The sequence below is a fragment of the Archocentrus centrarchus genome, chromosome 18 (genome assembly GCF_007364275.1).
Source record: "Archocentrus centrarchus isolate MPI-CPG fArcCen1 chromosome 18, fArcCen1, whole genome shotgun sequence".
Lineage (NCBI taxonomy): Eukaryota > Metazoa > Chordata > Actinopteri > Cichliformes > Cichlidae > Archocentrus > Archocentrus centrarchus.
In genome coordinates this window covers 6,463,475-6,486,413 of record NC_044363.1, presented here as the reverse complement: position 1 = coordinate 6,486,413, position 22,939 = coordinate 6,463,475, and the positions used below count along the sequence as shown (strand labels likewise).

The 22,939-nt window shown below is 42.0% G+C and overlaps 1 pseudogene; it reads left to right on the top strand.

The window, feature by feature from the left end:
• The first annotated feature begins 7,843 nt into the window (after positions 1 to 7,843).
• Positions 7,844 to 9,790, top strand: LOC115797177 (ladderlectin-like; annotated as a pseudogene).
• The last annotated feature ends 13,149 nt before the right edge of the window (positions 9,791 to 22,939 follow it).

Genomic DNA, 22,939 nt, shown 5'->3' with positions numbered 1-22,939 from the left:
ACCTGTTAACATCACCTTTTCTCTTCTAAAAATTAAAATAATGACCCATAAAAATACAAGTTTGAAACTAATCAAATGTATTTTTAACATTAATGTAACCATCACAATAAATATCAAATAAAAAATACATATTAAAGTAAATGCAATTTTTATTTTTAAATGAAAATATAATGTGCAAATAAATAAAAATGGCCTCTGTCCAAAAGTTCAAATAAGGCTTCAAATTAAATCAAAAAGTTTTTTCCGTCCAAAGCAGCTGAAAAGTTTACAGATGATTCAGTTTATACAGAGGTTTACTATTCAGAATGAATACTGATATTAATATGAAGAAAATAAAATAGGAGCCAGCGTAGCTGCTCTTATTGTCCTTCACTCGTTAGCTAACATAACTGAAATGGTGGTGCTTAGCAAATATTATCCATGAGAGCTTGTTTCCAACAGGTAAACTAACAGAAACATTACTGTACAAACATTAACAGGTATCAGCGACGCACTAACGTACCCATCCAGAGCTGACATCACAGCTCCAAGGTGCCAGCATTTCAAAAGCTCAGCACTGCAGTGATGCTGCCGTGGAAGGAAAGCTCTGCTTTGCACAGTCTGCATTCAGCTTTATTTTGGTTTTCTGTGAAATGCTCCCACACCTTTGACACTCTGTCTCCATTTTCTTTCATTTTCTCCACCCTCCTCTCTGTTCCACTAGCGTTATGCTGTTCTGTTACTTTTTTCTTCGTTGGTATTGTTGTTGCTGGCAGACAATGGAGGCAATACTGCCCCCATATCTTCCTGTAGTGTATTGCAATTACAAAATCACACGACAAGCGGAAAAAAATAGATGGATGGGTTTAAAAGTATGACGCTTCGACGATGAAATTCTACGTCGACAAATTTTTGTAGTCGACGTCATCGATTACGTCGATGAATTGTTGCAGCCCTAATTTACTTGTCTTAGCAAAAACTCCCTGGAGCGTCTCCAGGTTGTTCAGAATGCTGCTGCGAGGCTTCTGACAAGATCTTCTAAGTATTCTCACGTCACACCGTTACTCATCCAGCTGCACTGGCTCCCCATTAATTTCAGAGTTCAGTTTAAGATTCTGGTCCTGACTTATAGAGGTCTTCACAGTCAAGCCCCAACTTATATCAGTGAATTTTTGCATCCGTACATTCCCCCCAGGTCTCTGAGGTCATGTGATAAAGTCCTAATGGCTGTACATCACACAAGGCTGAAAACTAAGGGAGATCGTGCTTTTGCAACAGTAGCTCCCCGACTCTGGAACTCTATCCCCTTGTGTATAAGAACTGTGGATTCGGTGGTGTCTTTTAAAAAAACAGCTAAAAACTCATCTTTTTAGGCTTGCGTTTGGTTAGTTTATTTTCTATTTTATCTTATTTTATTTTATATATATAAATATATTTTTATCCTCCTTACTCCAATTGTAATATGTTTTAGTGTTGTGACGCACTTCGTGATCTATGTCTTGAGAGGTGCTTTATAAATAAAATTTTACTTACTTACTTTCCCTTTTCAGGCCTTAGTTGATTCAGGAGCCGAGCAGAGCTTGTGAGATTGCAGTGTGGCTGAACACATAGGGGTGGAGATTGAACTGGTTCCCAGTCCTATTTCTGCGTCAGCTTTTAACGGTGAAGTTATGGCTGAGATAACCCATCAGACCGTCCCTATTCATGTTGTAATTTCTGGTAATCACCATGAACAGTTACATTTTCTTGTGTTTTCTGCCCCTAGTACCCCAATTGTGTTAGGACACTCTTGGTTGAGAGTTCACAATCCTCACATTAATTGGTCCAAAGGGAGAGTAGAGACATGGAGTTTGTTTTGTTCAGCCAGTTGTTTAAATTCAGCTGTACCACTGGGGGGAGCCAAGGTCCCACCCCCTAAAGCAGTTGTCCCTGACTTAGCGGGTGTCCCTCACGAGTATCATGATTTACACCCGGTGTTTAGCAAGGAGCAAGCCCTCACTCTTCCACCTCACCGACCCTATGACTGCGCCATAGACCTTCTCCCGGGAGCCCCTCTTCCTTCGAGTCGTCTGTACAACATTTCTGGGCCAGAGAGGAACACTATGGAACGTTACATCACGGACTCTCTGGCAGCAGGTATTATCCGGCGGTCCTCTTCTCCCTTGGGGCCGGGATTCTTTTTTGTACCATAGCTGACAGATTCTTCAAGGCTGCTCATTTTCTAGCACTTCCTAAATTACCCACTGCATTAGAGACTTCTAATCTTTTAGTTGAACATGTGTTTCATCTGCATGGCATACCCTCAGAGATAGTGTCGTATTGCAGTCCACAGTTTGTCTCCCAGGTTTGGAGGACCTTTTGCTCTACACTGGGGGCCAAGGTCAGGCTGACTTCTGGATTTCATCCTCAAACCAACGGGCAAGTGGAGATACTCAACCAGGAGTTGGAAGCCACCCTTCATTGTGTGTCTTCTAACAACCCGTCTACCTGGAGCTCCTATTTACCTTGGGTGTAGTATGCCCACAATTGCCACACTTCCTCAGCCACCAAGCTTTCCCCACTTGAGGCGTCCTTGGGTTATCAACCCCCGCTGTTTCCTGACCTGGAGAGAGGGTTAGCAGTACCGCCGGTCCAGCACCACCTCCAACGCAGCCAACGGATTTGGGAGTGTGTGAGATGAGCGCTCCGCCGGGCCCGACATCTTTCTCGTCACCATGCGGACCGTCGAAGACGTCCAGCGCCACAGTATGCCCCAGGACAAAAGGTGTGGCTGGCAGCCAAGGACATCCCTTTACGCTCTCTTTCCAAGAAACTGGCGCCTCGTTTTATCGGTCCTTATGTCATCGACGCCCTTGTTGGCCCAGCGGCTGTCAAGCTGAAACTTGTTGTGTGTGTTAGCGGGCTGGTGGTGTGTGCTGTCTGTCTCATTTCAGGGGTTGGCAAGCTGGTGTCTCTTCATGGACTGGGCAGAGCAGGGAGCCGAGGCACACAGATCCTGCACACCTGCAGCGAGTTCCCAGCTATCAGCTATCAGCCCAGTATTTAGGACTGCACCAGAGCCTCCTACCTTCGCCAGAGTGTCTGTGTCCATCTACGATTACAGACGCCTGTCATCGCCGTCTTGGATCACCTGGTCTCCCCGCCTGCCTGCCCTCCCAAAGACATCAACACCCCACCCCGCTCGCTAACCCCCCTCTGAGCAGCTCCACCACACTTTCCCCACATTGGCTCCCCCCACCCATAGCACCCTTGCCCATTAACTGCGTCTGGTCATAGCAGTAGAAGTTTCCTGGGGACGTCTGTCATCTCTTGGTTATGTTTGTCTGTGTAGATTCTCAGTCATCCAGGTCATAGTAGTCTCTGGAGCTTGAAAAAGGCAACTGGACTTCTTTTTGTTTCTTGAAGACGTTTCACCTCTCATCCGAAAGGCTTCTTCAGTTCTCAACCAAATGGTGGAGAGACCCAGGTATTTAAACCCCTGTGGGCGTAGTCCCCTGGAGGTGGTTATGACCCTCTATTGATCATGTGCGTGAACACATGTGCCCAGGTGTGAAGGGGGGCGTGGGTCATATTTAATCAGTGGTTTCAGTTGAAACCAATTTAGGACTCCGCTCCATTGTTTCCTGTGGCCTATTGAGGTCACTGGAACACAGGTGTGAATGGGGGTTGAGACGTCTGGGAAGGGAGCTCAGGACAGCACTGTAAGCGGGGGAAAGTTGGTGACGTAATCCACCTCCTCTGTTCAATGATGGTTGTTCACAGTGGACATAGATGGCTTCTTTCACTCCTCTTTCAAACCATCTGTTTTCCCTGTCCAAAATGTGAACATTGGCATCCTCAAAAGAGTGCCCTTTTTCCTTCAGATGCAGATGTACTGCTGAATCTTGTCCTGTCGTGGTGGCTCTTCTATGCTGTGCCATTCGTTTGTGAAGAGGCTGTTTGGTTTCACCAATGTAGAGGTCCAAGCACTCTTCACTGCACTGAACAGCATACACTACATCGCTGATCTTGTGTTTGGCGGGTTTGTCCTTGGGATGAACCAGTTTTTGTCTTAGGGTGTGACTTGGTTTGAAGTATACTGAGATGTCATGCTTGGAGAAAATTCTTCTGAGTTTCTCTGACAAGCCTGACACATATGGGATGACAATGTTGTTCCTCTTGTCCTTCCTATTCTCTGTAGTTTGTGTTTGGCCTTCATTCCTGTGCATCTTAGCTGATTTGATGAAGGCCCAGTTGGGGTAACCGCATGTTTTGAGGGCTTTCTCAATGTGTGTGTGTTCCTTATGCTTCCCTTCTGCCTTAGAGGGAACACTTTCCGCACGGTGTTGTAGGGTCCTGATCACCCCAAGTTTGTGTTCCAGAGGGTGGTGGGAGTCAAAGAGGAGATACTGGTCTGTGTGTGTGGGCTTCCGGTAAACTTCACCATTTGGTTGAGAACTGAAGAAGCCTTTCGGATGAGAGGTGAAACGTCTTCAAGAAACAAAAAGAAGTCCAGTCGCCTTTTCAAGCTCCAGAGACTTGGTTATGTTTGTTCCCTGCTTTAAGAGAATAAACCCTCTTGTTTATTGCCTTTATTTTGTCTGCGTTTGGGTTCACCTTAGCTCGACACCAAGCCCCAACAGTTAAGAAGCAACTAAGAACAAAAGTTGAACTGTTTATTACAACAGATTATGCAATGTGGGGCAATGTATGTCCAGACGTCAGAGTATACTGAGGGCTGTCAGGTAAGTCTGCATTTAATCCAGAAGATAACTCCACACAGATGCCCCAAATATTCTATGTGCCAATGATATACTGCAATAGATAGCACGCAATGTTGTCCTGCTCCATCATAAATTACTAGATCATGAAGACGAGAAATGAATTGTTTGGTTTTTTTTTGCATTTTTGACCACAGCGGCTTTTATCAACAGTGGAGAATGAGAGGAAATGGGGAAAAGATACAGGGGAAGACACGCAGGCAAATTGGCAACGGGCCAGAACGCGAACCCGTGCAGCCCGTACTGCAACGTGGCGTGTGTATGTGGTCGCCGGCTTCACCACTAAGCCACCCAGGCGCCTAGAAATGAATTTTACTGGCTATTAAAAACTGTAAAATAATATTTTTTATATTGTGATCTACATTAACAAATAATGGCATATAAAAAGTCTGGATATATTTCATTCAGTTTATGTACACTAATATCATCGTTTAAAAAAAAATTAGAAAAAAGTAAAACAAACATATGCCGAGATGTGAATTGTACGTGTGTGTGATTTTTTTTTTTGTGTCGGGTTTGTAGTTCCCTTTGCATTATTGTTAGTATTTTCATTTAAGAAAAAGACAATGAATTATCAACAATAACTGTTTATACCCGAGTACCAAATTTCATGGCCATAGAGGAAAAAAACTTATTGAGACATGGAAATCAACAACTTGAAAGGAGCCAGTTGAGGTGGCTCAGGCATCTGATTAGGATGCCTCCTGGCCGCCTCTTGGGTGAGGTGTTCCAGGCATGTCAAACCGGGAGGAGGCCCCGTGGAAGACCCAGGACACACTGGAGAGATTATGTCTCTCGGCTGGCCTGGGAACGCCTTGGGGTCCCTCCGGATGAGCTGCAGGAGGTGGCTGGGGAGAGGGAAGCCTGGGCTTCTCTGCTTAGGCTCCTGCCCCCACGACCCGGCCACGGATAAGCAAAAGAGAATGGATGGATGGAAATCAACATTTCGCAAATGATGAGCAATAAGGATTTTTTGGAAAAAAATTTGGTGACCTTGACCTTTAACCTTCAAAATAATATCATACATTCTTGGGCCCACAAAGTTTGTCCACAAAGTGAGTCCACAAAATTTAAGCAATTTTGTTTCAAAACCTTTTGATTCATATTACTAACAGACAGACAGACGACTGAACCAACAAACGAACAGGTGAAAACATGACCTTCCCACACCTGTCTGTGGGTGAGGTGATAAGGATGAAGCCACACCTGTGGAAATATCTGTGTTTGATTCCCCAGCTGCATGCTAGAACAAAAGAAAGCACTCCAGGGGATCATAAAGGCTTTTCGGCCCTGTTCCTGAAGGGGAGAATCATCATACAAACTGGTTAATACCATGCAACATTGTAGAAGAGTGAACCAACTGCGAGCACTGCTGACCTGCCACACTGCCATACCTTTACATCTTGGATATTTGGTACTTAATCTATAAATAGGTATAGAATCTATAAATAGGTAAGCTGAATTATTCACCTTGTAAAACCTAATGCTGTTTTTGTACTTTGTGAATGAGCCCAACAATAAAACAGCATTTTTAGTGTATGTCTGTCTCCTAAATCTGCATTTGGGTCCACGTCCTACCTGCCACACTGCCATACTTTTACACCTTGGATATTTGGTGCTTAATCTATAAATAGTTATAGATGGTCTATTTTTTTTATCCTGTGTTTTCTTTAATTTAATTTTCTCCATTCGAAGCATTCAGACAACCAAGAAGAGCATGTCTCAATCTGTTACTGACAGATAAACTCATTATCATAGTTATCATCAGTTAGCCAACAGTTTTGGTAAGTAGAAGTAGCAGCTTTCAAAGCTGAAGTTGAGACATTATTTCACAAGACTTATGGTTTCATCTCTAACTCATCATTTTTAACTGAGCTGGCTGTTGGAGAATAAACCTTCCCAAAAGTAGATGTACATCTGTACGTGTCAACTGCCAAGTGAACCAAGGTTGTTAAGACTCTTTTTTCAGCTTGATATTGCTTTTCACCTCTGGTGTCCACCAGTTGGTTCAGCTCCTTTCCTAATTCCAGGGCCTATACCTTTGACCAAAACCAAATCCACAAAGGACTGGACCCTATGGCTCTCCTAATGAGCTGTGAGCCCACGGGATCCCTTGGTCTCAAATGAATTCCTCCCTCAGACAAGGAAGGGGCCATGATATGCCTAGTCCAGATGAGGTTTCCTGACTGGCAGGGATGAAATCCATCCATTTTCTTTTCCATTTCATGGTCAAAGTCAAAAATTCACATTTAGGTCGAATTCATGGTTCCAGCAATTATGGAAAGTTCTCCAGGATTTTTGTCTCATTAGTGCATCGGATATTTCCCTGAAGGTCTGGGGAACATCAAGATGTTTATTATCAAGTGTGAGACAAGCCTTTGTATTCTCTTTGATCAGCAGCGGTTTTAACCTTAAAACTTTCCCATGGATGTAAATTTTGCCCAGTTTCCTCCTTATTATTGAAAAATGTACTCTGTCATATTTTTCAGTTTATATTTACAAAATGTTTTCAATAGGTTAAAGGTCTTGGCAAGCAGGCCAATTTAGTACCCCGACTCTTTGAGCATGTAATTATGCTATTGTAATAGCATGCCCACATTGTCTTCCCTGAAAAAGGCGTCATATTGACAGTAACATATGTTGCTCTAAAACCTCTGTGTGTGTGTGTGTGTGTGTGTGTGTATATATATATATATAATAAAATATAATCTTTCACCATTCATGGTGCCTTTCTAAATTGCCCATAGGTATGTAAGTGTGAGTGTCTGTCTGTCTCTCTGTGTTGGCCCTGGGACAAACTGGTGACCTGTCCAGGGTGAATCCTGCTAAGGGCTGGCATCAAATTCTTGGCTTCTTTAAACAGGAGGAATGTTTCTTTTTCATTTTTCTGTGTTTGCACTCTGTGGAAGTTTGTTGTTTAACTGTCAATATGTAAAATGAAGTGGGCAGTAGGCAGTTATTTTGGCTTTGATTGGGAAAGAAAGAGGCACAGTAAAAGTCCACCTGGTGTGAGTCACATGACAAATTTCTTTTTACATGACAGTTTTTTTCAGTGTTAGTTCCTGTTTCGCAACTACAAAGAAACAGTATATAAGTCAGGGTTTTGGAGCTGTTCAGCACCTTCTCATTGGAAGGCTGAAGCTACCAGCTGGTGCTGAAAGAAGAGAAGATATTCTACGAAAGGTTGGCTGAAAACTCTCAAATTATCTTCTATCATTTCTCTGATGAGCTGTCAATCAATTAGGGTCTTTTGTGTTTCACAGTGATAGTCAACATCACCATGAAGCTGCTGACTGTGTTTGCACTTCTTTGTGCAATGGTGGCTCTGTCCACCGCTGCTGGTGAGTATTAGAGTACAATGTACAAAATGTTTACGTGTGAAATTATTCATACAAATATATAGTTCAATGTAAATTCTGTGTATGAATAAACTTAATAGAAAATTAAAGACCAAAATCAACATCTGAAGTTTTAATTTGTTCTGCTCTTCCAGAGGAAGCGAGCAGTGATGAGGCAAAGGGATTAACTCAAACAGGTTGTTCAATATTTTCAATATTTTCACCAAATCTAATTGTATTTCTGTCATGCTGAACATCAATGTCCTGCATATGCAGCTAGGATTGTAGTACAAAGATTGGATTTTCAGGGTCAGGAGAGAATATATTACAAAACAATAATATCTTTAAAAATAAAATACAAATGGAAAAAAAAGAGCCCATGTCCAAAAAAAAAAAAAGTGATGTTATTCCAGACACAGGGAACTCATTCAGTGCTACTAAGTATTCTTTGTCTTCAGGAGAACATCTTGCTGAGAAGAGATTGCTTTGGCACAGGCATTATTTTTGCAGGCCACGGTATTGGACTAGATATGGCAACCGACAGTACCGCTACTTTCCCCATCAGCTGACTTGGGCTGAGGCTCAGGTAGAAACAGTCATTTGGATGTACCATTTATTCCTTCTCTGTTGATTTTAATGCTTGGTGAAATCTTTTGTTTACTTTGAAATTTCTGCTGTCTGTTGATATCCACTATAGAGATTCTGTCAGTCCCAGAATGCAAATCTGGCATCTGTGCGCAATCTTGGAGAGTACCAGGCGATTCAGAGGGTCATCTATCGTGCCACTTTTAATCATTATGTAGTTGCATGGATTGGTGGCTCTGATGCTCAACAGGTATACTACTCATCATTATAAGGTCTGACAGTTAAAATACTGTCTGTATTTTCATATTTATGAATTGAGTGTGTAGCTTATTTTTAATGTATTTTTCTGTATTTTGCTCTGTTTTCTAGAAAGGTTATTGGTTTTGGAATGATGGAACTCCTTTCAGATATGCAAACTGGTGTCGTGGAGAGCCTAACAATGCTGGGGGTATGGAGCACTGCCTACACATGAATTGGACAGGTAAATCCTCAAATAAAGTGCAATGAAGAGTACTATGAATGTTGACAGAAGAATAGTAACAATATCCACAATTTCCCAAACAATGATTGTTTGATTGGTGTGACAAATAATAATGAATGAGAAGAAAATAATCAAAGATAACATTATTCCAAATAATTGTTAACATATATTTATAGTTTTATGTAAAAAACTCAAAGGTTACTCTTGACAGGCTCCATTGTTATCATACAATACAAAATATTTTCCTCAGAATAGATAAATATGTGTTCATGTGATCATGGTTTCACTTAATGTTGATTTTTGGTGCTTACAGGAAACAGGTGTATGAATGATATACCCTGTCACCTCCGATACCCATTTGTCTGCGTCAGGAAAAGGAGATGATTCCTGGTCCGACATGAAGGAACGGTTCACCGGCCAAAGACACAAATAATCTCATATATCCCCCTGAAGAATCTGTTTCTCATTTTACATCTTTACCTTTTTTCTTTCACTGCATAATAGAATGAAGCTACAAGTGACATAAACTGGAGTTGGATTGTCTCTTTTAATAGGAGCAAATTGAAAGTGTAATAGAGAGAATGCTTTAAGCAAAACCTTTATTTCCCAGGAAGACCTGCTCTTTCTCATCTTCATTATTAAAATCTTAAGCATATAATCAAAATGGTCTTTGGTGAGTCTTTGCCACATTTTCATGGATCCACTTCCAAATATCATCCGGCTTTAATTCCATCATTTCTGCAAATACCAAATCTACATTTATGTGCCATTTTACAATCACACAAGGTTCGTGTTCAGCTTTAAATAATAGGAATTCACTGACCCTCACTAAGCAGTAATAAAAAAATTTTTTAAAAAAGACCAACAAACTTAAAGCATCATATCTGTAAACAGTTACATTCTACTAAAAATTCTGATCTGAGTGGTTAATCTACTACAGATTCCACACCATAAAAAGCCTGGAGGGAACATTTTGATGCTTGCTTTATTTATTTTTAATTTTTCTGTAAGACCAGGAATAATATGTTGAACGTAATCAATTAAAAAAAAATTGTAAGAAAATGTATTACTAAGAAAAAACAGTAATACTTCAGTAATACTAGTTGGTGACCCAACTAGTATTACTGAAGAAGATCCCAGTCAACATCCAGAATATAACTGTAACATTACATTGGTTCAATGATGATGTAATGACAATACAAAAGTTGCTGTTTTTATTCCTATAACAAGGACTTGAGCTCAAGCTCAGGTAACAAGGATGATTTTTCATGCATAAAGAATGCTCCTATATGAGATTAGATGAAATATTTATGCAACACTACAAATAACAAACAAAAACATTTTTAGTTTCCCCTTTCGAGGTCTCATCTTTCAGAAGTGCTAGAGCACTCCCATTTGGATTGCATTTGCACTGGTTCTCCTCCACTGTATGAAAACAGTGACACTTCTACTTAAATCTGAATTTGAAGAGAATGAAATGTAAAACATAAACATTTCAAAGACCTCTTATCAATAAATGTACCAGTTATTCACTTTATTTAATGTAAGAAACTGAAATTTCTACAGAACACTGAGATCTCTTCTTACACTTGGCCTTGAGATTAAACTCCCCAAACTGTTTCATGCAGGGCAAATGTAAAACATCAACCTGACAAGGCAGATGCAAGCTAAAAAGCCACCAAAGGCAAAGTCAAATTTAAGTGCTTTCTCCAGGTGGACAACAGGAGGAGTGACACACTTGGAAATGTCAGGCCTGTGATGTGCTCCTCTGTCCTATGGTGGACAGGAACTGTTTTTTGTTTTTTGGGGGGTTTTTTTGGAGTGGCATAAATAATTTGTGGCATCTTTGCACCTGATTGTTTTGCAAATAGTTGAAAAAAAAATGACACCAAACAAAGCAAGGTAAACAGTTTTTAAGGTGAAATATAAAGGTAAAATCAAAAGTACTCAAAAATGGCCAATTGTACTCAGCTGGTTACACACAAGAGGGGCCTTAGAGCTGAAGGCTCTGCCTCCCATTCTACTTTTAAATAGAATAGGAACCACAAATAAACTTGCAGTCTGACAGCTATTGGGGTGATATGGTAAAAACGACAGTTAATTGAAACTTGACTAACTTGCAGCAAAATATTACAAGGGCCCTATATATATATATATATATATATATATATATATATATATATATATATATATGTAAAACAGGGCACTGTATTTCCAACTCAGGCCAGTATATCCTGTCGCTTGTTTGTGTCTATTGTCGAGTGAATGGGCGTCTAGTGTGAGTGGGCTGCCCTCTGCGGTGGGGCTGGTGGCGCCAGTCTCAGGTGCTGCAGTTCTCCGGGATGCTGTCACCACGTCCCCGGGCAGGCAGGTTACCCAGAGCTTGATGAGATGGGGCCGCTGAGGTGGCCCCATTCAGATCCTCATTACTGTCTTTCCCCAAATTTTATTTGCACTTTAGACATGGAGGGTTTGGGGGGGGGCAGTGTGGGCGAGCACTGACGACCAGCAGTTGGTGCTTGTGGCATAACTGTCCCCTCAATTTTAACTGCACCCTATACATCTTATTCATTCACAAACATAAACACATACACTTACAATTTGGGAGGGGTGGGTGGGTCATCTCACACCCCAATTTCTTGGCAATGGGGTGGGGTCAGGTGGTTCCTTGGGGACCAGGCTGGCGGCGTCTTGGGGTCGCTGTTGGCCCTGGGGTGGTTTCCACTCGCCCCATCGTCAGAGATTGGCTGGCTTCTTGTTGCCTCGGATTCTCTGGTGCCCTTGCTCCTTGATTGGGGGGACTCCGTCTGGGACATCCCTCCCCTGTCTGCTGGGGTGGGTGTACGGTTGTCTTTGGAGTGAGTGGCCGCGGGTCTTCGTAGGTCTTGATGGGCTTCCTGGGGCTTTCTTTGCCTGCCTCTAGCTTCTGATGGGCAGAGCATTTCATGACACAGACACAAACACTCACGTAATCATAATAGAAAATGGTTGGTTTGTGTAACACAGCAATTTTTGTTTTCCCCACACAGTTTTTAATTTTGCAATTATTGTCAATATCTTTTATGTTTAATAAGTGATTAATTATTTAGTTTATTTACTTGTGCTCTCTGGAGCTTGAAAAAGGCAACTGGACTTCTTTTTGTTTCTTGAAGACGTTTCACCTCTCATCTGAAAGGCTTCTTCAGTTCTCAACCAAATGGTGGAGAGACCCAGGTATTTAAACCCCTGTGGGCCTAGTCCCCTGGAGGTGGTTATGACCCTCTATTGATCATGTGCATGAACACATGTGCCCAGGTGTGAAGGGGGCGTGGGTCATATTTAATCAGTGGTTTCAGTTGAAACCAATTTAGGACTCCGCTCCATTGTTTCCTGTGGCCTATTGAGGTCACTGGAACAAAGGTGTGAATGGGGGTTGAGACGTCTGGGAAGGGAGCTCAGGACAGCACTGTAAGCGGGGGAAAGTTGGTGACGTAATCCACCTCCTCTGTTCAATGATGGTTGTTCACAGTGGACATAGATGGCTTCTTTCACTCCTCTTTCAAACCATCTGTTATCCCTGTCCAAAATGTGAACATTGGCATCCTCAAAAGAGTGCCCTTTTTTCCTTCAGATGCAGATGTACTGCTGAATCTTGTCCTGTCGAGGTGGCTCTTCTATGTTGTGCCATTCGTTTGTGAAGAGGCTGTTTGGTTTCACCAATGTAGAGGTCCGAGCACTCTTCACTGCACTGAACAGCATACACTACATCGCTGATCTTGTGTTTGGCGGGTTTGTCCTTGGGATGAACCAGTTTTTGTCTTAGGGTGTGACTTGGTTTGAAGTATACTGAGATGTCATGCTTGGAGAAAATTCTTCTGAGTTTCTCTGACAAGCCTGCCACATATGGGATGACAATGTTGTTCCTCTTGTCCTTCCTATTCTCTGTAGTTTGTGTTTGGCCTTCATTCCTGTGCATCTTAGCTGATTTGATGAAGGCCCAGTTGGGGTAACCGCATGTTTTGAGGGCTTTCTCAATGTGTGTGTGTTCCTTATGCTTCCCTTCTGCCTTAGAGGGAACACTTTCCGCACAGTGTTGTAGGGTCCTGATCACCCCAAGTTTGTGTTCCAGAGGGTGGTGGGAGTCAAAGAGGAGATACTGGTCTGTGTGTGTGGGCTTCCGGTAAACTTAAATGTTGAGGCTTCCATCTTCCTCGATAAGCACCGCACAGTCCAGGAATGGTAACTTGTTATCTCTGGTGTCCTCCCTGGTAAAACGTATGTATTTATCCACTGAGTTAATGTGACGAGTGAAGGCTTCTACTTCTCGGGTTTTGATTTTGACCCAGGTGTCATCTACATATCTGTACCAGTGGCTAGGTGCCATCCCTTTGAAAGAACCAAGAGCTTTACTTTCCACTTCCTCCATGTAAAGGTTGGCTACAATGGGAGACACTGGGGAGCCCATGGCACATGCACATTTCTGTCTGTAGAATCCATCATTGTATTTAAAATATGTTGTGGTAAGGCAGAGATCTAAAAGTGCACAAATCTGATCTGGGGTGAAGCTGGTTCTGTTCAGTAAGGAATCGTCTTCCTGTAGTCGTCTTCTGACGGTCTCCACTGCCTCAGTTGTGGGTATGCAAGTAAAAAGTGAAACCACATCAAAGGAGCCCATGGTTTCATCTGGATCCAGTACAAGATTCTGGACCTTGTTAGTAAAATCTGTAGAGTTTTCAATGTGGTGGGGTGTGATGCCAACAAGCGGTGATAAGATGGTGGCGAGGTGTTTGGAAATGTTGTAGGTGACCGAGTTTATACTGCTGACAATGGGTCGAAGTGGGACTCCTTCTTTGTGGATCTTTGGGAGTCCATAAATGCATGGAGTGGCTTCTCCAGGGTACAGGCGGTAGTAAGTGGGGCGGTCAATGGCTTTTTCCTTTTCAAGTTGTTGCAGGCAGCAAACAACTTTTTTCTTGTAGTTGCTTGTGGGATCACGTCTCAAGACCTCATAAGTATTGTTGTCACTGAGGAGTGTAGTAATTTTGTTGTGGTAATCCGATGAATTCAGCACAACCGTGCACCTCCCCTTGTCGGCTGGCAGTATGGTGATGTTTTGATCCTTGCTTAGGGCTGTGATGGCCTTCTTCTCCTGAATGGTGAGGTTGGATGGAGGAAGTCTTGCACTGGAGAGAGTGGCTGAAACTTTCATCCTGATCTGTTCTGCTTCAGGATGAGAAAGTTTGTTATTTCTTATAGCGGTTTCTGTTGCTGTGATGAGGTCTACTATAGGAAGCTGTTGTGGGGCTATGGCAAAGTTGAGTCCTTTGGCTAGCACATTTTCTTCTGGTTTGGTGAGGACCCTGTCTGATAGGTTCTTCACCCACTTTCCTTGGTTTCCATTGCTTATCGTGTCGTCCTGTTTGTTAACAGATGAATGGTATGCCTTGGTTTGCAGAGTTTGAAATTTACGTAGTTGTCTTTCCTTGCCTTTGATGTGTTGTGCGAGCTGGGCTTTGTCCACAAATGTAGAAACTTCTTCTGCGATGGTGTGAGGTAAGAGTGATGAGAGTTTCTGCTGAGTCTGGTGGATTTTGTTCTGGAGTGCATCTATGGTGAAATGGACCTGTCTTATCCTTTCACTCAAAAGGTGGTTCTGTGCTCTCCATAGAATTTGGTCAGCTCTATGGTGGCGCTGTCACTTGGTGTTGGCTCTCACTGCGGTATTGTATCACTTCCTGTTCCTGTTTCGGAGCACAGTGTTTTGCTGTCTGTTAGCTGTTATATCTGTATAACTAGATTTATCTGGATAATAACATATTTTAGTGTAATCTTCACCTACTTTAAATAGCATACTCTTTGCTGAATCACCTGTATTCACATTACTCACTTTATTTGTTTTTAGAAATTCGCTAGCTTAGCTCAGCTAGTAGCTTAGCCCTTAGCCGACTCACTACCAGCATGGCTTCTTCTCCTGTCTCTCCTGCACTTTCCTGCTCTGGGTGTCACATGTTTAGTTACTCCTCGGCCTCCTTTAGCAGTAACGGTACTTGTAATAAATGTAGTCTGTTTGTAGCTCTGGAGGCCAGGCTTTCTGAACTGGAGACTCGGCTCCGCACCCTGGAAAATCCTACATCTAGCCAGGCCCCTGTAGCGGGTGCGGACCATGGTAGCTTAGCCGCCGTTAGCTCCCCCCCAGCAGATCCCGAGCAGCAGGGAAAACAGGCCAGCTGGGTGACGGTGAGGAGGAAGCGTAGTCCTAAGCAGAAGCCCCGGGTACACCACCAACCTATTCACGTCTCTAACCGTTTTTCTCCACTCGGCGACACACCCGCCGAGGAACAAACTCTGGTTATTGGTGACTCTGTTTTGAGAAACGTGAAGCTAGAGACACCGGCGACCATAGTCAAATGTCTTCCAGGGGCCAGAGCAGGCGACATTCATGGAAATTTGAAACTGCTGGCTAAGGCTAATCGTAGATTTGGTAAGATCGTTATTCACGTCGGCAGTAATGACACCCGGTTACGCCAATCGGAGGTCACTAAAATTAATATTGACTCGGTGTGTAACTTTGCAAAAACGATGTCGGACTCTGTAGTTTTCTCTGGGCCCCTCCCCAATCAGACCAGGAGCGACATGTTTAGCCGCATGTTCTCCTTGAATCGCTGGCTGTCTGAGTGGTGTCCAAAAATGCCGTGGGCTTCATAGATAATTGGCAAAGTTTCTGGGGAAAACCTGGTCTTGTTAGGAGAGACGGCATCCATCCCACTTTGGATGGAGCAGCTCTCATTTCTAGAAATCTGGCCAAATTTATTAACCCTCCTAAAAACTGACTACCCAGGGTTGAGACCAGGAAGCAGAGTTGCAGTCTTACACGCCTCTCTGCAGCTTCTCTCCTCCTGCCATCCCCCCAAAACCCCATCCCCATAGAGTCGGTGCCTGCTCCCAGACCACCAAAAACCAAAGCTAAAATCAGCAAAAAGCTATTTAAGCATAAAAATTCAAAAACAATAAATAATACAGCTTCATCAACTGCACCAAAGAATAAAACAATTAAATGTGGATTGTTAAACATTAGGTCTCTCTCTTCCAAGTCCCTATTAGTAAATGATTTAATAATTGATCAACGTATTGATTTATTCTGCCTTACAGAAACCTGGTTACAGCAGGATGAATATGTTAGTTTAAATGAATCAACACCCCCGAGTCACAGTAACTGTCAGAATGCTCGAAGCACAGGTTGAGGAGGAGGATTAGCTGCAATCTTCAATTCCAGCTTATTAATTAATCAAAGACCCAGACAAAGTTTTCATTCTTTTGAAAGCCTGACTCTTAGTCTTGTCCATCCTAATTGGGAAAATCAAAAACCTGTTTTATTTGTTATTATCTATCGTCCACCTGGTCCCTACTCAGAGTTTCTGTCTGATTTCTCAGACTTTTTATCTGATTTAGTGCTCAGTTCAGATAAAATAATTATAGTGGGTGATTTCAACATCCATGTAGATGCTGAGAATGACAGCCTCAACACTGCATTTAATCTATTGTTAGATTCAATTGGCTTCTCTCAAAATGTAAAGGAGCCCACCCACCACTTTAATCATACTCTGGATCTTGTCCTGACATATGGCATAGAAACTGAAGACTTAACAGTATTCCCTGAAAGCCCCCTCCTGTCTGATCATTTCTTAGTAACATTTACATTTACTTTAATGGATTACACAGCAGTGGGGAATAAGTTTTATTACAGTAGAAGTCTTTCTGAAAGTGCTGTAACTAAGTTTAAGGATCTAATTCCTTCATTGTTATGCTCTTCAGTGCCATGTGCCAACACAGTGCAGAGCAGCTACCTAAACTCTGCTCCCAGTGAGGTTGATTATCTCGTCAATAGTTTTACATCCTCACTGCGTATAACTTTGGATACTGTGGCTCCTCTGAAAAGGAAAGCTTCAAATCAGAAGTGCCTGACTCCGTGGTATAATTCACAAACGCACAGCTTAAAGCAGATAACCCGAAAGCTGGAGAGGGAATGGCGTCTCACTAAATTAGAAGATGCTCATATAGCCTGGAAAAAGAGTTTGTTGCTCTATAAAAAAGCCCTCCGTAAAGCTAGGACATCTTACTATTCATCATTAATTGAAGAAAATAAGAACAACCCCAGGTTTCTTTTCAGCACTGTAGCCAGGCTGACAAAGAGTCAGAGCTCTGTAGAGCCGAGTATTCCTTTCACGTTAACTAGTAGTGACTTCATGGATTTCTTTACAAATAAAATTTTAGACATTCGAGAAAAAATTATTCATAACCATCTCAAAGATTATTCTTCATGTTCGGCTGTTTTCAGCACTGCTGGTATTTGTTTAGACTCTTTTGCTCCAGTTGATCTTTCAGAGTTAACTTCAATAGTTACTTCCTCCAAACCAGCAACATGTTTGTTAGATCCCATTCCTACTAGACTGTTCAAAGAAGTCTTTCCAATTATTGATGCTTCAATCTTAAAAATGATCAATCAGTCTTTATTAGTTGGCTATGTACCACAGACCTTCAAGGTGGCTGTAATTAAACCTCTGCTTAAAAAGCCATCACTTGACCCAGCTGTCTTAGCTAATTATAGGCCAATCTCCAACCTTCCTTTTCTCTCAAAGATTCTTGAAAGAGTCGTTGTAAAACAGCTAACTGATCATCTGCAGAGGAACGGTTTATTTGAAGAGTTTCAGTCAGGTTTCAGAATTCATCACAGTACAGAAACAGCATTAGTGAAGGTTACAAATGATCTTCTTAGAGCCTCTGACAGTGGACTCATCTCTGTTCTTGTCCTGTTGGACCTCAGTGCAGCTTTTGATACTGTTGACCATAACATTTTATTACAGAGATTAGAGCTTGCTATAGGTATTAAAGGTACTGCACTGCAGTGGTTTGAATCATATTTGTCTCATAGACTCCAATTTGTTCATGTAAATGGGGAGTCTTCTTCAGACAGTAAGGTTAATTATGGAGTTCCACAGGGTTCTGTGCTAGGACCAATTTTATTTACATTATACATGCTTCCCTTAGGCAGTATTATTAGAAAGCACTGCATCAATTTTCATTGTTATGCAGATGATACTCAGCTTTACCTATCAATGAAGCCAGATGACACACATCAATTAGTTAAACTGCAGGAATGTCTTAAAGATATTAAGGCCTGGATGACCTCTAATTTCCTGCTTCTAAATTCAGATAAAACTGAAATTCTTGTTCTCTGCCCCACAAATCTTAGAAACATGGTGTCTAACCAGATACTTACTCTGGATGGCATTACTTTGGCCTCCAGTAACACTGTGAGAAATCTTGGAGTCATTTTTGACCAGGATATGTCCTTCAATGCACATATTAAACAAATATGTAGGAACGCTTTTTTGCATTTGCGCAATATTTCTAAAATTAGAAACATCCTTTCTCAGAGTGATGCTGAAAAGCTCATTCATGCATTTATTACTTCTAGGCTGGATTATTGTAATTCATTATTATCAGGCTGTCCTAAAAGCTTTCTGAACAGCCTTCAGCTGATCCAAAATGCTGCAGCTAGAGTACTGACAGGGACTAGAAAGAGAGAGCAGATTTCTCCCATATTGGATTCTCTTCATTGGCTCCCTGTTAAATCTAGAATAGAATTTAAAATTCTTCTCCTCACATACAAGGTCTTGAATAATCAGGCACCATCTTATCTCAAAGACCCACGCCCCCTTCACACCTGGGCACATGTGTTCACGCACATGATCAATAGAGGGTCATAACCACCTCCAGGGGACTACGCCCACAGGGGTTTAAATACCTGGGTCTCTCCACCATTTGGTTGAGAACTGAAGAAGCCTTTCGGATGAGAGGTGAAACGTCTTCAAGAAACAAAAAGAAGTCCAGTTGCCTTTTTCAAGCTCCAGAGACTACTATGACCTGGATGACTGAGAATCTACACAGACATTTTACTTGTGCTCTTTCCTATTTTTTTCTTTTTCTTTCTCTCTCTTTTTCTCTCTCTTTTTCTCTCCCTTTTTCTTTTCTTTTTCCTAAGCCTGTCAGCTCTGGCAAAAGTTGTCACACAGTATGTTAAAGATAACTGAAATAAAAGAAAGGGTCACACACTAACAAGAGAAGCCTATAGAGAACCTATAGAGCTCACCTTGAAATAGCAAATATGTTTGGCAAAACAATGCATGCAGATCACAGTTCTGCTTGCAAGATCTGGCAGACATGACAGGTTAAAAAAAAAAAGAAGGCACCTTTCAGTATACAGTTTATGTATTTGTTAATAGGTGATTCTAAAATGGCCTTAGGTGTGAATGGTTATTATCTGTCTCTCTGTGTTAGGCCTGCAACAGACTGGCATCCTCTCCCGGGTGTACCCGCCTCTTGACCTATGTTCTTTTTTGTGTGTATTTTGGGTCACTTTAGGAAAACTCATCAAACTTTCTGGTAAAATAATCACATTTAAGGTCTTTTTACTGCTTTTCAAATATCAAAGCACATCAAATTTGACCCACACAATGTGTAAGGATTCACATGCAAAGTATACAGATGACAAAAGCATACCTAGGTCTGTGACTGGCAAATAAACTAATTATCATGTCATCATGTATTAGCCAACAGTCTTGGTAACATTCAGAAGAAGTAGCAGTTTTCAAAACTGAAGTTCAGACATGATTTCATAAGACTTATGGTTTCATTCCAGACTCATCATATTTAATGTTGTTGTGTCGACCAAGTGAATATAAAAGTATGTCGATGAGTGATCATTATTGAGCTTTACTTTTTGCTTCATCCTTAAAAGATTGAAAACCAACAGGATAATAAAGCAGTATTAACCCTGCATTACAATAGTGTGTTTTAACTCATGTACAGCTTAAAAAAATAGGTTTCAAAACAACATTTGCATCTGTTATCTCTGCTGAAGAAGATAACAGAAGACACGAAGACAAAAGGGTCCTAAAAGTAGCTGGAATGTTGAAATCCATCAAAGTGCCAAATAACTGAGGCTAAAACCACATCAGCCCAAGAAAATCACCAAGTCATTCTTACAGAGGAAGTGGACATGAAGGCTCATCACTCTTCTTTATTTTGATCCATGGCCTTGGTGAGCCACATCCTGCTTGACCTGTAGGAATCTGTCAGCTGCCTCAAAGTCTTACAAGCCAACCAAGCTTAATAGGACTTCTTTTTTCAGCTTCTGACTCGCTTCACCCCTGATGGCCGCCATTTATTTCAGCTTGTTAGAACAGGCAAAAGGTGGGTAACACACGGGACTATAGACCTATGTGGCTCCATCAGACTCCTTTGGTTAAGGCCAAGCCACCAGGCACTCTCAAAGAAACTCTAGTCTGTGCGAGGGTTCCTGAGTCTGTTCTTATTAGGGGTCACACTTTGTCAAACCTCTCCCTCAGGAACAATTGGTGTACTGACAAAATTGTCAGCTAATTAAATTATACCACTACCAAAATTATGACAATTAGCTCGCTTGATCTAATGTCACCTGTTTACATCATGATTTCCCATCTGAAACCAGGTATGGGGGGGTGACAGGAGAATGTCTCATGACAGGGATGAGATTACAAAAAAAAAAAAAAAAAAAAGAATTAGAATTTGAAAGCAGTGGAAAATGTCTGAGTGACTTACTGAAATTATTTCCTCTATCATTGAAATTCCACTTGATGCCTTGTTTGTGCACTTTGTGTTGTTTTATTTGTGATATGAACTGATACAGGTTCAGCCTTAGGCTCCAACCTAATTCACGGCTGTGAAAATTGCATCGCTTTTCTCATGTAATACACACCATGCAGTGAAATAGCGGTAGAAAACTTCATGTCCAGATAGCAGAGTCACGCCCTTCTGCTGCTTGCAGCCCATGTTCTTGGTTCTAGACCAGCTAGCTTGCAGTACCGAAGTTGAACCCATTTTTCAGCCGAGCACGGAGTGCATTCCTGGTGGAAAAAACACTGAATATTCGAACACCAGCACCAGGTCAGTGGAAAAAGGGCCACATGTCATCATTGTTAAGATTGTTAAGAAGCAACTAAGAACAAAAGTTCTTAGGGCAAGGTGTGTCCAGAGGTCAGAGTACACTGAGGGCAGTCAGGTAAGTCTGCATTTAATCCAGAAGATAACTCCATACAGACACCCCAAATATTCTATGTGCCGATAATATACTGCAATAGATAGCACCCAATGGTGTCCTGCTCCATCATGAATTACTAAATCATAAAGACTAGAAATTAATTTTACTGGCTTTTAAAAGCTGTGAAATCAGATTTTCAATATTTTTTTTTTATTTTAATGTGATCCAAATGAACAAATAATGGTATATATAAAGTCTGGATATATTTCATTCAGTTTATGTACTCTATTATCATTGTCTAAAAAACTAATTTAAAAAAAAAGTAAAACAAACATATGCTGAGATGTGAATTGTACGTGTGTGTGATTTTTATTTTTATTTTTTTGTGTGTGTGTGTAGGGTTTGTAGTTCCCTTTGCATTATTGTTTGTCTTTTTCTTAAATTAAAATACTATGAATTATCAACAGTAACCGTTTATACCCGAGTACCAAACACTGCATGAAAAGTGGGGTTTTCGACAGTTTCTTGTATGTAATATTGAATGAATGAATGAATGAATGAATGAATGAATGAAGTTTATTGCCATGTGGGTGAACAAGTTCACACATTGGAAATTGCAGTTACAGAACACCATCCAAGAATACACAAAACACAACACACATGGGGGGATATGTGTCCTAGGGTCATGCAGCCGACTTGCAGCGCTACCTTTGGCAGGAGGAGAAAACAACACATCATGGGGAAGTTAGGTTAAAAAAAAAAGTCATCTGGTACAGTGCTCAAAAAGAGCACTATACCAGGGTCCAAAAAAACCACCTTAGCAAAGCATTTGCACATGTAAAGCTAGGACAGCGGCGGTAGGTGAGGTCAGGTCAGGAGGGAATGCAGACGGAGACGAGAGGTGGGGGCATTGTGGAGCCAGATGCCAGGTTCCAGCCAAAACAGTTTGCTGATAGTGGTGGAATTTCATCAGCGGCCGTGGTACACCAGACCCAGCTTCAGAAATCACAACGCGGAGTGGGGGGAAGAGCAGCCGCACACAGAGCCCTGGAGAGAGATATGGTTGCCAACCCAAGGCCGGCAGGGGAGCCGAATTCCTGATAACAAATGTTGTTTTGGAACAGGCTGCTTGTTTTTCCAACAGCCTTCAGTCTTACTGGGAAACCATTCAAAAATCCAATATTCCAAATTCGTTGATTGCCGTCCTCACTGTGCAGAACCGAACTATATCTCCTGATCTAACCCCTCTCGCCTGCGAGCCCGCTAATCTTGCGGCTCAGGTCCACCAGTCTTTGAGTCTGAGTTTGTACGGCTCTGCTCAGCCCTTCCACCTGGGTCGGCAGCCTCTGCAGATGTCAAACCGCCGTCCAGATTTTCTTAATTTGCCAGTAAAGCAGGTATCCACCGACCCCAAACAGAGAAGATACCGCTACCAAAAGGCCGAATATATATGCGTCTTCCACGTCTTCCACTCCAAGGGCTGAGAAGCACACCGGTCTCTACGAGCTCCAAGAGTCGATGACGTATCCAACCGGGTCTGTTCCACTCGGACACGCAGGCTCCCCTGTCCCGGATCTCATAGTGGAAAAAATTCGATCAATGATGGAGAATGCCCAGTTTGCCAGATCCATGTTTCAATCTTGTTCTTATTCGGACAGTGTGTAAAAGACGCTCTCACAGCAAGCAGCAAGCGGAGAGATGGGGAGGGCAGGGAGAGAGAGATAGTGCGACCGTCTCC